We start from the raw sequence: 13,363 nt of genomic DNA, 5'->3' as shown, positions 1-13,363 counted from the left end.
TTAAATGCTGGTTAGGTATTTGGCAAGTCATTGCTTGGAGACTCCTATAATAAAACAATACTGAAAGAAAGCATACAGATCCAGACTCTGACTAACCCAAGGACAAAGTTGAAGCATACGTGCTATGGGATGCCATGGTTCGAGGAGAATAAGTTTCTGTGAAATTTTCACCTCGGGATTGCGTCCAGGTTTCTAGGCCTGTCACACGAGTCACTACTGGAGTGGATGTAGCAGTATATACTCACTAATAAATTAGCCAAAATAAATAAACAAATAAAAGTACAGAATACCCAAGATACCATCCACAGAACTCAAAAAAGGTCAACATGCTGAAGGGCCTAAGAGAGGACACCTCAGTCCCACTTGGGAAGGAGAAGAAAGCAATCTCAAGTGGGAAGGAAGGGAGGGACCTAGAAGGGGAAAGCAGTGGTGGGAGAGGAGAGGGGAACCAGATCTGATTTTAATTGGTTGAGGGAAAAGGATTGTTGTCCTGAGAGCCAGCAGAAAGAATGGAAATAGGAAACCTTGGGAGGTAGGAGGTGGGGGACACTCCAGAATGTACCCGAGACCTGGGAGGTGTGAGACTCTCAGAACTCAAAGGGAGGGACCTTTGATGAAATGTTTGACAGTAGTGGGAAGGAATTTATAGAGCCTACCTCCAGCAGGAAGACAGGACAGAAAGTGAGGGATGGGGCTGCCATCCCACAGTCAATACTCTGACCCATAATTGTTCCTGTCTGAAAGAACTACAGGGATGGAAATGGAGAGGAACTTGAGGAAAAGAAGGTATCCCATACGTTTGGGTATGCTGTGTCTTCATTTTTATTTAATTTTACAAACTCTTTGGTTTCTTTATTTCTTCCCTGACCAAGTTATCATTGAGTACAAATTTGTTCAGTTTCCATGATTATGTGGACTTTCTGATATATTTGTGGTTATTGAAGTCCAGTCTTATCCCTTGGAGTTCTGATAGAATGCATGGGATTATTTCAATTTTCTTGTATCTGTTGAGGCTTATTTTGCATCAGATTACATGGTCAATTTTTGGAGAAGAGTACAGCAGGGTCTGCGAAGAAGGTATATTCTCTTGTACCTCTTCTATTCCTATTTTCTTAGGTTGGATCTTCTCAGTGTCTCCTATATTTCCTGGATATTTGTTTTAGGAGCCTTTTAAACTTTGTATTTTCTTTGACCAATATGCCAATATCTTCGGTGGTATCTTCTAAGCCTGAGATTCTCTCTTATATCTCTTCTATTCTCTTGGTGATGCTTGCATCTGTAGCTCCTGATCTTTTTTCACAGGTTTTCCTTCTTCAGGACTGCCTCCATTTACGTTTTCTTTGTTTCTACTTCTATTTTTATGACTTGGACTGTTTTGTTCAATTCCTTTACTTGCTTGATTGTATTTTCATATATTTCTTTAAGGGATTTATTTGGTTCCTCTTTAAGTGTTACACCTGTTTGCCTGTGTTTTTCTTTATTCCTTTAAGGGTGTTATTTATATACTCCTTAGGGGCCTCTATCATCCTCATGAAATGGTATCTCAGCTCAGAATGTCATTTTTCAGAGACATGTGGGTATCCAGGGCTTGCTGTGGTTGGAAAATTGGGTCTGATTGTTCAGACTTTCATTGGCTTTTGTGTCTTCTGTTTTTGTGTTTGCCTCTTATCATTTGGTTATGTCTGGTGTTAACTGTCCTGGGTTTCTCTGGCCGGACCTGGCCTCCTTGGAGACTGACTATTTCTGTGACATGGGTTATATCTAGCCTCCTTGAATTCAGGCAGTATTATTCTCTTTGGGGGTATGTGACATGGGCTCCTTTGTCTCTAGTTAGGACAAACCTCCTGTGTTCCTGGTTAGGATGAATCTTTTGGGAGACATGCAGGCTTTATGTCCCAGGCGCAGGATCTGCCCCAGTTGTAGATGGAGATACAGACCACAAGGACTGTGTCCCTGGTAATGGCAGACCTCCTTTGTCCCTACCTACTGCAGACCTCCTGGGAGACAGGCAGGCTGTGTCCCTTATTACAGCAGACCTCCTGTCTCCCTGGTTATGGCAACCCTACAAAGATGTCTGTCTCTGTCACAGGTGAAAGATAAGACAGGAAAGAAGATGGAGCCTTGGTGGGGAGGGCAGGGTTGAAGGCCTCATTTCACATGAGCTCTATGGATGTTCCTGCGGTGTAGGTATGTGGATGGGAGTGTCACCTATGTTCCTGGTTAGGGCATTTCTCCTGGGAGTTAAGCAGGTTGTGAGGTATGGGAGGACTAGATTCCTTTTTGTCTCATGAATCTTTTAAGGAGGAATATACTTAAGCTCAAACTTCAACAAAATGGAAGCAACAATAGAAGTCATACCCAAAACATCTAGACTCCAATATTTTCTGAACTTACTGCTATTATTCTACATAAGACTATTTTAATATTAATATGATCCTTAAAATATTGAAAAAGTAATTTTTAAATATTAAGTGGCATTTAAAATACTTCATAGTGAATTTAAGTAAAATTCGAAGAGGTCAACATGGTTGCCAATTTACCTACTGAGAGAACCAGTGTGACTAGACACAGAGGAGAAATGCAAATTCATTATGACAGCCTTTCTGAATAACTAAGGTTCATTTTACAGAAGAAAATGCAATTTTAAAGAATAATATTTCTAATAATCCCTGATTTTTTTCATGAAATAGAAAATTTTCTGAAAGAAAAAAAACAAATTAACTTTTACAAACCCTCTCTGTATTCCTTGTAATTATAATGAAGAAATTTGAATATTTCATGTTGATTTCAGATTTAAGGTTGACTCTCAAAGATTGTTAGCAAAAACCTGAAATACTGTTAATGGAGTCAATACATAGAAATCATATAAGGAAAGCTATTAGTGTGTACTCATAAAGACTTTCCATTATCTTCTTTTTTCCCCCCATATTTGTAGCACCTAGGGGAATTGGTGTTACATCAATGGGAGGGTATCCCTATACTCTGGTGGAGGAAGAGGATCAGGAAGAAAAGATAGCAAATAATGGAAAATCTTGAAGCCCAAATGGCAGGAACCAAAACCAGGAACAACACATAACATTGAACTTCAGAAGTTGATGAAACTTAAGCTGGCTACATGACCATTGTGCATCTTTTGTTTTGTTTGCTTGTTTGTTTTGTTTTTTTGTTTTTGTTTTTCAAGACAGGGTTTCTCGTGTAGTCCTGGCTGTCCTGGAACTCACTTTGTAGACCAGGCTGGCCTCAAACTCAGAAATCTGCCTACCTCTGCCTCCTGAGTGTTGGGATTAAAGGCGTGTGCCACCACATCCGGCTACCATTGTGCATCTTAAGAAAGAGTGTATATGGGAGGAGAGGCCCTTGGTCTTGTGAAGATTATATGCCCCAGTAGAGGGGAATGCCAGGACCAGGAAGCAGGAGTGGGTAGGTTGGGGAGCAGGGTGGGAGGAGGGTATAGGGGGTTTGGGGGATAGCATTTGAAATGTAAATGAAGAAAATATTTAATATAAAAAAGAAAGAGGATGCAATTAAAATAAAAAGCATGAGAAACAAAGTTACATATCTTAATCCTAATCCCAAATTCTAAGTATCATACTGCAACAGGCATAACATAAAGAAAGAGAAAGCAGTTAGTACTGTAGACTATAACGATGTCACCTCAGGAAAAGCAAACTTTAGGTATGGAAAGTCATAAAGTATGTGCAGGTGACATGCCAAAATTGTTGACTTGGAAAGGGGGTTAAATTAAAAAAAATCTGTTTACATACCCAAGAATACTGGGCATGGTACCTAGCACCCAGACTGTGCAGGACTTACAAGGCCAAAAAAAAAAAAAAAAGGGGGTCAGTTAATTGAACCCAAATGAGTCCATAACCTTCTGCTTTGACTAGGTACAGTGCTAGAAGCCACCCAGTTTCTTATAAACTCTCTTATATTTAATTGAAAAGAAAAAGAAAACTTCGGCCTTTACTACCATGTCTGACTAACTGAACAAAAATTAATACCTTTAAAGGTTCTATGTTACTATTATCTTTAGAGGAAAAAAGGAAAAAATGTCAATAAAGAGGACTTTGCCTTTCACAACTTAAAAACAATGAAGTGAGACAAAAAGAAGGTATTTCCTTTTTATATTTTAACACCAAGACACACAAAATCAGATGAATATAATGACCATCACAGTAAAGTGAAATGTGTACTGAAGTAATTCTTACACATTTTAAAAACAATTTCTTTGAAAATGACAGTATTCCACTCATCTACTAGAATCCATCATAAACAGTTTTCCATCCATTTATAGTAACTGTGTAAAGAAAGAAAATTTCAGAGTGACTCAGTTATGAGTGAGTCATCTTAGTAATGGTATTATTATAGAACTGTGAGGATACAACAGTAAAATGACATTACATTTATTTTGTGGTATAGTAGTGTAGAAAACTGACATAAAACTCAAGGTATTAATGTCTATATAGAATTGAATAACTATATCTCAAATGGAAATAGCATGCACATTCATATCACTTGGAAATCTATTTATCAAATACCATCAGGGAAAGATACTTGTGGACCTATGACACATCTAAAAATATAAAGCCTAATCCTTTGAACACATATATCTTTGCATATACTGATTTTGATAAAATAGTTACTTATAACTAAGAATTTGATTGTTATGCACTTTATCTAAACTGAAAAATTGTGTTTAATATTCCTGTTCTCATGATGTCCTTCATGTAAGGAGGGTAAATATTCAGTTAGTTGTATGTGTCACAAGAACTTTGGGTGAGTTTTTAAATGACAATCAGAAATACATGTCTCTATGTATCAAAGCATAGAAATTAAAACTTATGGCACCTATGTCCTAAGTAAATCATGATTACTATCTTATTTTCCACTCCAATATGACATTTACCAAAAAAACAATATGCTGTTACTAAGTATTTATTTTAGAATACTTTGCAAAGAGATATCATAAAAGTAAAACTCTATGCTAAAACAAAATTACATGTAGTCAAAGTAAAAGAATGATCAGATACCATCCTTAGTGAGGTAACCCAATCACAAAAGAAGTCACTAGATATGTAATCACTGAAAAGCGGATATTAACCCAGAAACTTAGAATACCCAAGATACATTTCGCAAAACACAAGAAAACCAAGAAGGAAGACCACCGTGTGGATACTTCATTCCTCCTTAGAATAAGGAACAAAATACCCATGAAAGGATATAGAGACAAAATTTAGAACTAAGAAGAAAGGATGGACTATCCAGAGACTACCCCACAAAGGGATCCATCCCATCATCAACCACCAAACCCAGATACTAATACACACACCAGCAAGATTCTGCTGAAGGGACCCTGATATAGTGGCCTCTTGTGAGGCTATGCCAGTGCCTGGCAAACACAGAAGTGGATGCTCACAGTCAGTTATTGGATGGAACACAGGGCCCCCAATGGAGGAGCTAGAGAAAGTACCCAAGGAGCTGAAGGGGGATGCAACCCTGTAGGTGCAACAACAATATGAGCTAACCAGCACCTCCCGAGCTTGTGTCTCTAGCAGAAGATGTAGATATGTAGCAAAAGATGGCCTAATCGGCCATCATTGGGAAGAGAGGCCCCTTGGTCTTGCAAACTTTATATGACCCAGCACAGGGGAAGCCCAGGGCCAAGAAATGTGAGTGGGTGGGTAGGGGAGCAGGGGTGGGGGGCGGGGTGTATAGGGAACTTTCGGGATAGCATTTGAAATGTAAATAAAGAAATTAAAAAAATAACAACAACAACAAAAAAAGAATGGTCAATCCCAACACAACTGTTCATAAATGCAAGTCAAAGGGAGCCAGAATTCTCCACTGGCCTACATGGGTACTACATACACATACAGTTATACAGACAAAACAATCAAACACTAAAAATATATACAAAACATGTAATTCCCATTGTTAAAGAACTCTTAGTATATAATATGATATTCAAATACTAATAAAATTTAGGCCCTTGAGATCTGATAGAAACAATATACGCATCACAGATATTCATATTATATCAAAGCACACAGCCCAATGAGCAGCCAAGAATGCTACTAGTAAAAGACAACATAATGCTAGAGTATGGGAACAATGTGCACATATAATCACACAAACCTTATGACAATTTAACAAACTGTTGACAAATTCAGTCCACCATTTCTTATTCCCAAACTATTTTCATTCCAAAACAGAAAGGTTAAAAAATTTTAAAAGTTATTGAAGTTATTGGTATGAAACAAATGTACACATTGCCCCCCAGTTTGAAATCATATATATATGTGGAATTTTGCACGTTGTACTGCCCAAATATATTTCTTACATTCTTTTTTTGTAATTTCTTATGACAAATTTTGTGTACTAAATAAACTTATTAAAAATCTGGTTTGTATGAATATACAAGGGATAAAAAAGGATTAAAAAATAAATGATGAGACTAGTATTATTTTAGAGCAGTAGAATTATATTTACATCAGCTCAAATATGTAATTATTTCTATTGTAGTTGGGCTTGTTTTTATGCCTTTGGTTTTTGAATCTTTACCTTAATAATCCTCCCTGGATAGCCTTAGTAGGACTACACATGATGCTTGGCTTCGTAACTAAGTTCCTTCTTCTTTTCTGATTCACCCTTCCTAATGCTGGAATTACAGGCTTTAGTTGCAATGTTCAGTTCTAATGTGTACCTCTTGTGTCATCCACTGTAGTCTAAGCCTCCTCCATTTCCTTCTGTTTCAGGAAATGGAGGAAATTTAAATTGTGAAACACAACTTAACTTTGCCTTTTTCCTTTTACGATTACATTTCAAAGGTGCAACAGCTTTTAATGTGAAAGTTTGTATTTACTCAAGCAGGATTTGATAATAAATATTAGGTAAAGTATATTAGATATACATTTTTGATATGTTAGAACATAATAAAAATTCCAATTCTAATGCCAAATTCCATACAAACTAAAAGCTCTTTCCAACTTGCTAATGTGGAGAAGACCTCATTCTCAAATGGTTATGATCATATGTTAGAGTGGATTGGAATCTAATTTCAAATGTAAATGAAAATACAAACACATTTCAGTTAACTTTTTATAAGGATACTTAAGCTTCCTTAAGTCTTCCTTTAAGAAACAAAACAAACCAGAATTGCTCCTATCTAAAGGAAATACAGGGACTAAGAGTGGAGCACACAAACTGAAGGAAAGGCCATCCAGACTGCCCCACCTGGGGATACATGCCATAAGCAGCCACCAAACCCAGTCATTGTTGCTGATGCCAAGAAGTCCTTGCTGACAGAAGCCTGATATGATTGTCTCCTAAGAGGCTCTGTCAGGGTCTTTCTGATGCATATGCAGATGTTTGCACCCAACCATTGGACTGCGCATGGAGACCCCAATAGATGAGTTAGGGGAAGGACTGAAGGAGCTGAAGGGGTTTGCAACGCCATGGAAAGAACAACAATATCAACCAACCAGATACCCCAGAGCTCCCAGGGACTAAACAACTAATCAGAGAGTACACATGGAAGGATCCATAGCTCCAGCTGCATATGTAACAGATGATGGACTTGTCTGGCAACAGTGGAACTGGAGGCCCTTGGTCCTGTGAGGGCTTGATGCCCCAGAGTGGGGAAAAGTTGGGGAGATAAGCAGGAGTGCATGGGTGGGCAGGGGCGCAACCTCATAGACGCTCAGAAGGGGATAACATTTTTAATGCAAATAAATAAAATAAGCAACTTTTTAAAAAAAAATTATAATAGACTCATTTTTGTCTTTCCAAATGCCCTTTTATTTTTAGAAAAATTTTTACAATGCAAAATTTTACTGATTCAGCATGATGAACGTTTTAAAATTATGAGTTATGTAAAGCACGAGAGAGAGAGAGAGAGAGAGAGAGAGAGAGAACAGTTAAGGAAAACTAATGAACTCACAAACTGCCTGGGAGTAGTCTCGTTGCTTGAGGAGCTTATGTCTCTCATGGGTGCTATTTTAGCTGTTTCTACCATGGTCTCAGAAATAGCCTTTGACTCTCCTCATTTACCAGTTAAGTGACCTTATACCCGTGTCCTATTCCCTATGGGGCTCTGCTTTCTCAGCTGTGTCCAGAAAGACTGAGTCACTGAGATGCATTGTTTTTATATTTATGCATTTACCAACTCAGATACCACAAAAGCCCGTATAAATGAATAAATTCTCACTTTTGGTAAACATACTGTAAGTATTTAGACATAATTGACCCTGGCATTAGTATTTCTTACTAATGGAATAATTTTAAAATGAAACTTTAGGAATGTTAGTTTTCCATTTGGCATATAAGGTTTAGTTTTAAAATGTATCACACTGTTACAAATTTACAAGCTATAGTGTCTTCAATATATACTTATATGTTTGTGAGTGTGTATTTATTTACATAGTTATGGATTTTTATTTTCTAAAGATTCATTTGGTACATATCTTAATTTCCCACAATTATCTTAGCAACCAAATCTTTTGGAATATTATATGAGAAAACATAGACTGTTCAATGTTGAACGGTGTTTGATTACAATTTTATCATATCATTATAGCTTTTATTTTTCAAATTAAATAAGATTATTTTTCAAACAGATATTAGTAAACACCTACTCTAGCTTTAATACTTTTAATCAAGGGCTAAAAATTATCATTTCTCATCTTTGTGAAGAAATTGCAGGCATGTCTTCTGATGGAGTTATGGTTGGTTAACTCCACATCAGGATAGCATTGCAGCCATTCCCAGTCATGTGATTGACAATCATGTAGATTCTGTTTTGTTTGATCACTGAAGACCTCTGAACAACTTCATTTATAGACCCCTGAAAAATTACATATTTGGAAATGGTCAGTCATTTATTAACAAAATTATGACATATTCTTAATTCAGTGTTCCTCTGAAATTGTTTTTTATCACTATTGTATTAGTTAGGGTTATTATCACTCTTTTGAACCATCATAACCAAAGCCAAGTTGACAAAACATTTATTTTTCTCACAGTTCTATCATCAAAAGTAGTGAGGTCAGGAACTCAAGCAGAATCAGATCCCAGAGGCAGGCACTGATGAAAAGGCCATAGAGGAGTGCTGCTTTTTCCCTTGTTCCTGTAGATTGCTCAGTCTACTTTCTTACACCCAAAACCACAGCCCAGGGGTTGCACTACCCAAAAGAGTTTGGGCTGACCCACATCAATCACTAATTAAGAAAATGCCCTAAAATTTTGACCACAGCCATATCATATGGAGGCATATTTTTCAGTTGTGGTTCCCTACACAATGATAACTCTAGCTTGTGTATACCTGATACAAATAAAACATATACATATATATGTGTGTGCCTATACATATACAAATATTTATATATATATATACACACACACACATATATATATATATNTGTGTGTGTGTGTGTGTGTGTGTATTATATATGTGCAAATTTAGGAATGTTAGTTTTAGGAATATCTATCTTGTTTGAATACAAAAATAGCCCACATAGGTTCTCTCTCTCCATATATATATATATATATATATATATATATATATATATATGTGTGTGTGTGTGTGTGTGTGCTTGAAATTTTATTGTATTGAAAAATTATTGATGTCAACTGCATTCCTCAGGGGTCCTCAATAATAACAGAACTTATAGATTGAACCTTACTCTCTAGGTATATATATATATATATATATATATATATATATATATATATAAAGGGACTTTATTAGAACTACTTACAGCCTCTGGTCCAGATAATACAACAATTGCTTACTATGAAAGGGGTGTCCAAAATATGGAAGTTGCTCAGTCTGTAAAACTAGATGTCTCAGATTGTCTAAAATAGATGTTGGATTCCCAAAGAAGTAGGTTCTACTGCCAATGAAGATCTAGTCTTGCTAATGAGGAGAGAACAGCAGGTAAAGAACAAATCTTCCTTTCCCCATGTCCTTATACAGACTTCAAACAGGTGTCTATAAGATGCCAGGATGATATCTGTGCTGTAATTTTGTCTTCTAACCTCAAGTCTAGATTAAAGGCCTGTCTTTCTATCTAAAAGATCGGGATTACAAGAAGATCTTCCTATATCAAATTAGGCAAAAATTGTTTATAGCTGTGGCCTTGAACTCATTTTTATTCTAGCCTAAATGATTTTATTCTAATCACACACACACACACACACACACACACACACACACACACATATATATATTATAATTCATATAATTTATATTATATATAATTTTATGTATTGTATTATATATAAAATATGTAATATGTTATACATATTATAAACCATATTATATATTTTACTGTATGTTATGTTGTATATTACAACTCATATGTTATATGTTATTAATCATATATACAACATACCACATGTTACAAGTTGCATGTTGCATATTACATATTTTATATCAAACATAACTTACATTACACATTTCATATTACATATTATATATTACTTACTACATACTACAGACTATATGCTATAGGTTATATGCTAAATAATATATAACCTCTATATGCTAAATGTCAATATTCTTTATGTTATGTTATATGTCATACTTTAAATTATATATGTAATATATAAAATTTAAATATATATAATTTATATAAATATTTTATAAATATGTATATATAAATTATATAAATTATATATATAATTATATATATAATTTAAAATATGACATATAACATAACATACACACAGACTATATATATATATATATATATATATATATATAGAGAGAGAGAGAGAGAGAGAGAGAGAGAGAGAATTTCATATAACTATATAATATAGATTCATGCTATATGCTTTACGCTACATGGTATATACACTTTGGGCTACATGTTATATACTACATATTGCATGTTGTGTGTTGTATGTTTTACATTATATACTTTTTATATAAATTTTTATTAGATTTTTTCTTTATTTACATTTCAAATGCTATCCCTCAAGTTCCCCATACCCTCCCCCTGCCCTGCTCCCCTACCCACCCACTCCCACTTCTTGGCCCTGGCATTCCCCTGTACTATGGCATATAAATTTTGCAAGAACAAGGGGCCTCTCTTCCCAATGATGGCCAACTAGGCCATTTTCTGCTACCTATGCAGCTAAAGACATGAGCTTAGGGGGTACTGGTTAGTTCATATTGTTGTCCCACCTACAGGGTTGCAGCCCCCTTCAGCTCCTTGGGTACTTTCTCTAGCTCCTCCATTGGGGGCCCTGTGTTCCATCCAATAGCTGACTGTGAGCATCCACTTCTATGTTTGCTAGGCACTGGCATAGCCTCACAGGAGCTCACTATATCAGGGTCCCTTCAGCAAAATCTTGCTGGTATATGCAATAGTGTCTGGGTTTGGTGGCTCATTATGGGATGGATCCCCGGTATACCATATATTATTCATGAAACACTACAAACTATCTATGGCATATTATGTATGATGTGACATATGACATGATGAATGATGTATTATGTAGTATATATTAATTATCTTATATATTTTATGTTATCATATTATATGTTATATGTCATATATCACATATATATTTATTGTATGCTATATATTTATACTAAATATTAAATATAAAATATAAGATATTATGTATCATATAATTGTGTTAAGCAATAATTAATATGTATTATTTTAACAAACAATTATAATGTTTATATTATATATTTATGATATATGGAAAGAAAGCATTGTATTATATACACAAACACACACACACACGTGTGTGGCACATAAATGTGCTACTTTGGGGGCTGAGACAGGGCAATTATGACATCAGGCCAACTATGATGTCATAGTTGTCTTCTCTCAGCCCCAATTGTAGTTGGCATTATATTCATGTGCCACCAAGATCTGTAGGAAACATCATTATATTATTACTGATGATGACTTAAAAATATTAGCAATGCCTTTTGAAAATTTTAATCTAGCTAAGATGATTGTTGAGGAAATAGTAAAAGATGCCACCAGGTTTCATCCATCTCTTTTGAATAAAATGACCATATGAGAAATGGCTAAATAATCAACTGAAGTAATTAAGAATAGATAGTGAACAACTTCGCATAGTCCTTCTAACCAGTAAATAAATCTCAAAAGAAAATACTGTTCTGACACTATTACTGAGGCTATGGAGTGCTCACCAAAAGGGACCTATCATTACTGCCATCTGAAAGACCCAAAAAGCAGCTGAAAGAGCTGAAATATCAGATGCAGATATTCGCACCCATCCAGTGGACAGTAACTGCTGACCCCTGTGATTGAATTAGGGAAAAACTGGAAGAAGCTGAAGAGGAGCGCAACTGTGTAGGATGATCAGCAGTCTCAATTAACCTGGACCCCTGAGATCTCTCAGACACTGGACAGCCAACCAGGCTGTATACAGCAGCTGATATGAGGCTCCCAACATATATACAAGAGAGGACTGCTGGGTCTGTGTTCAGTCAGAGAAGATGCACCTAACCCTCAAGAGACTGCATGCCCCAGGGAGTTTAGAGGTCAGGTGGGGTGGTGACATCCTCATGGAGACAGGGGGTAGGAGGAGGTATGGGATGAGGAGCAGTCAAAGGGTAGACTGGGAAGGGGATAAAATCTGGAGTATAAAAAATATAATTAAATAAAATGAAAAAAAAAGAAAATACCATCTTATAATGATCCTCAGATACTTTGAGTAAAACAAGGCTTGTGGGAGGAGATTTTTTTCAAGAGGACAAAAGGATCTACTATCGCTCTCAATCTTTCAATGACAAAGAGCAAAAGTGCCCTCTGAACTCTTACAAATTGCTAGAATAGAAGAGCAGTTTTTGACCAGGAACTCAAGAAGAGTTTAAGTGAGACACATCAAAATTTTAGAAAACAATGAATATTTCCAAAAGTCATTCATTCCTCGAAATGTATGGCATAACGCATTACCAGACAATTTAATTCATAGAAAAGTGCACATTGAATAAAAGAAGATGTTAGAAGAAAAGAAGACAAGAGCCAGGAGTCATGAAGAATAAACCCAGAAGCAGCATCAGGCCCTAGGGGCGGCAGAGTGTGAACGACAGACTTACCAGGTGAGGAGGGACAGGTAGTATTTCCCCAACCACATAAGTGCTGGATGCTTTCTGTGATTATCATGCCACTCTTCTCTGTGGATGGTGGGAGAATTGGATAATCATGTGTCATTCTTTCACTAAATTTAATTTGGCAATTTTACATACACAAACATAAGAGATATTGAGTATTCTATCCTCCCACACTCTCTATGCTCTCTTTTATCTTAGTCTACCTACTCATTCAATCTCTCTCTCTCTCTCTCTCTCTCTCTCTCTCTCTCTCTCTCTCTC

This window comes from Mus pahari, chromosome 8 (assembly GCF_900095145.1).
Source record: "Mus pahari chromosome 8, PAHARI_EIJ_v1.1, whole genome shotgun sequence".
Taxonomy (NCBI): domain Eukaryota; kingdom Metazoa; phylum Chordata; class Mammalia; order Rodentia; family Muridae; genus Mus; species Mus pahari.
The sequence above is the reverse complement of the archived record's forward strand: the minus strand, read 5'-3'. Positions refer to the sequence as shown.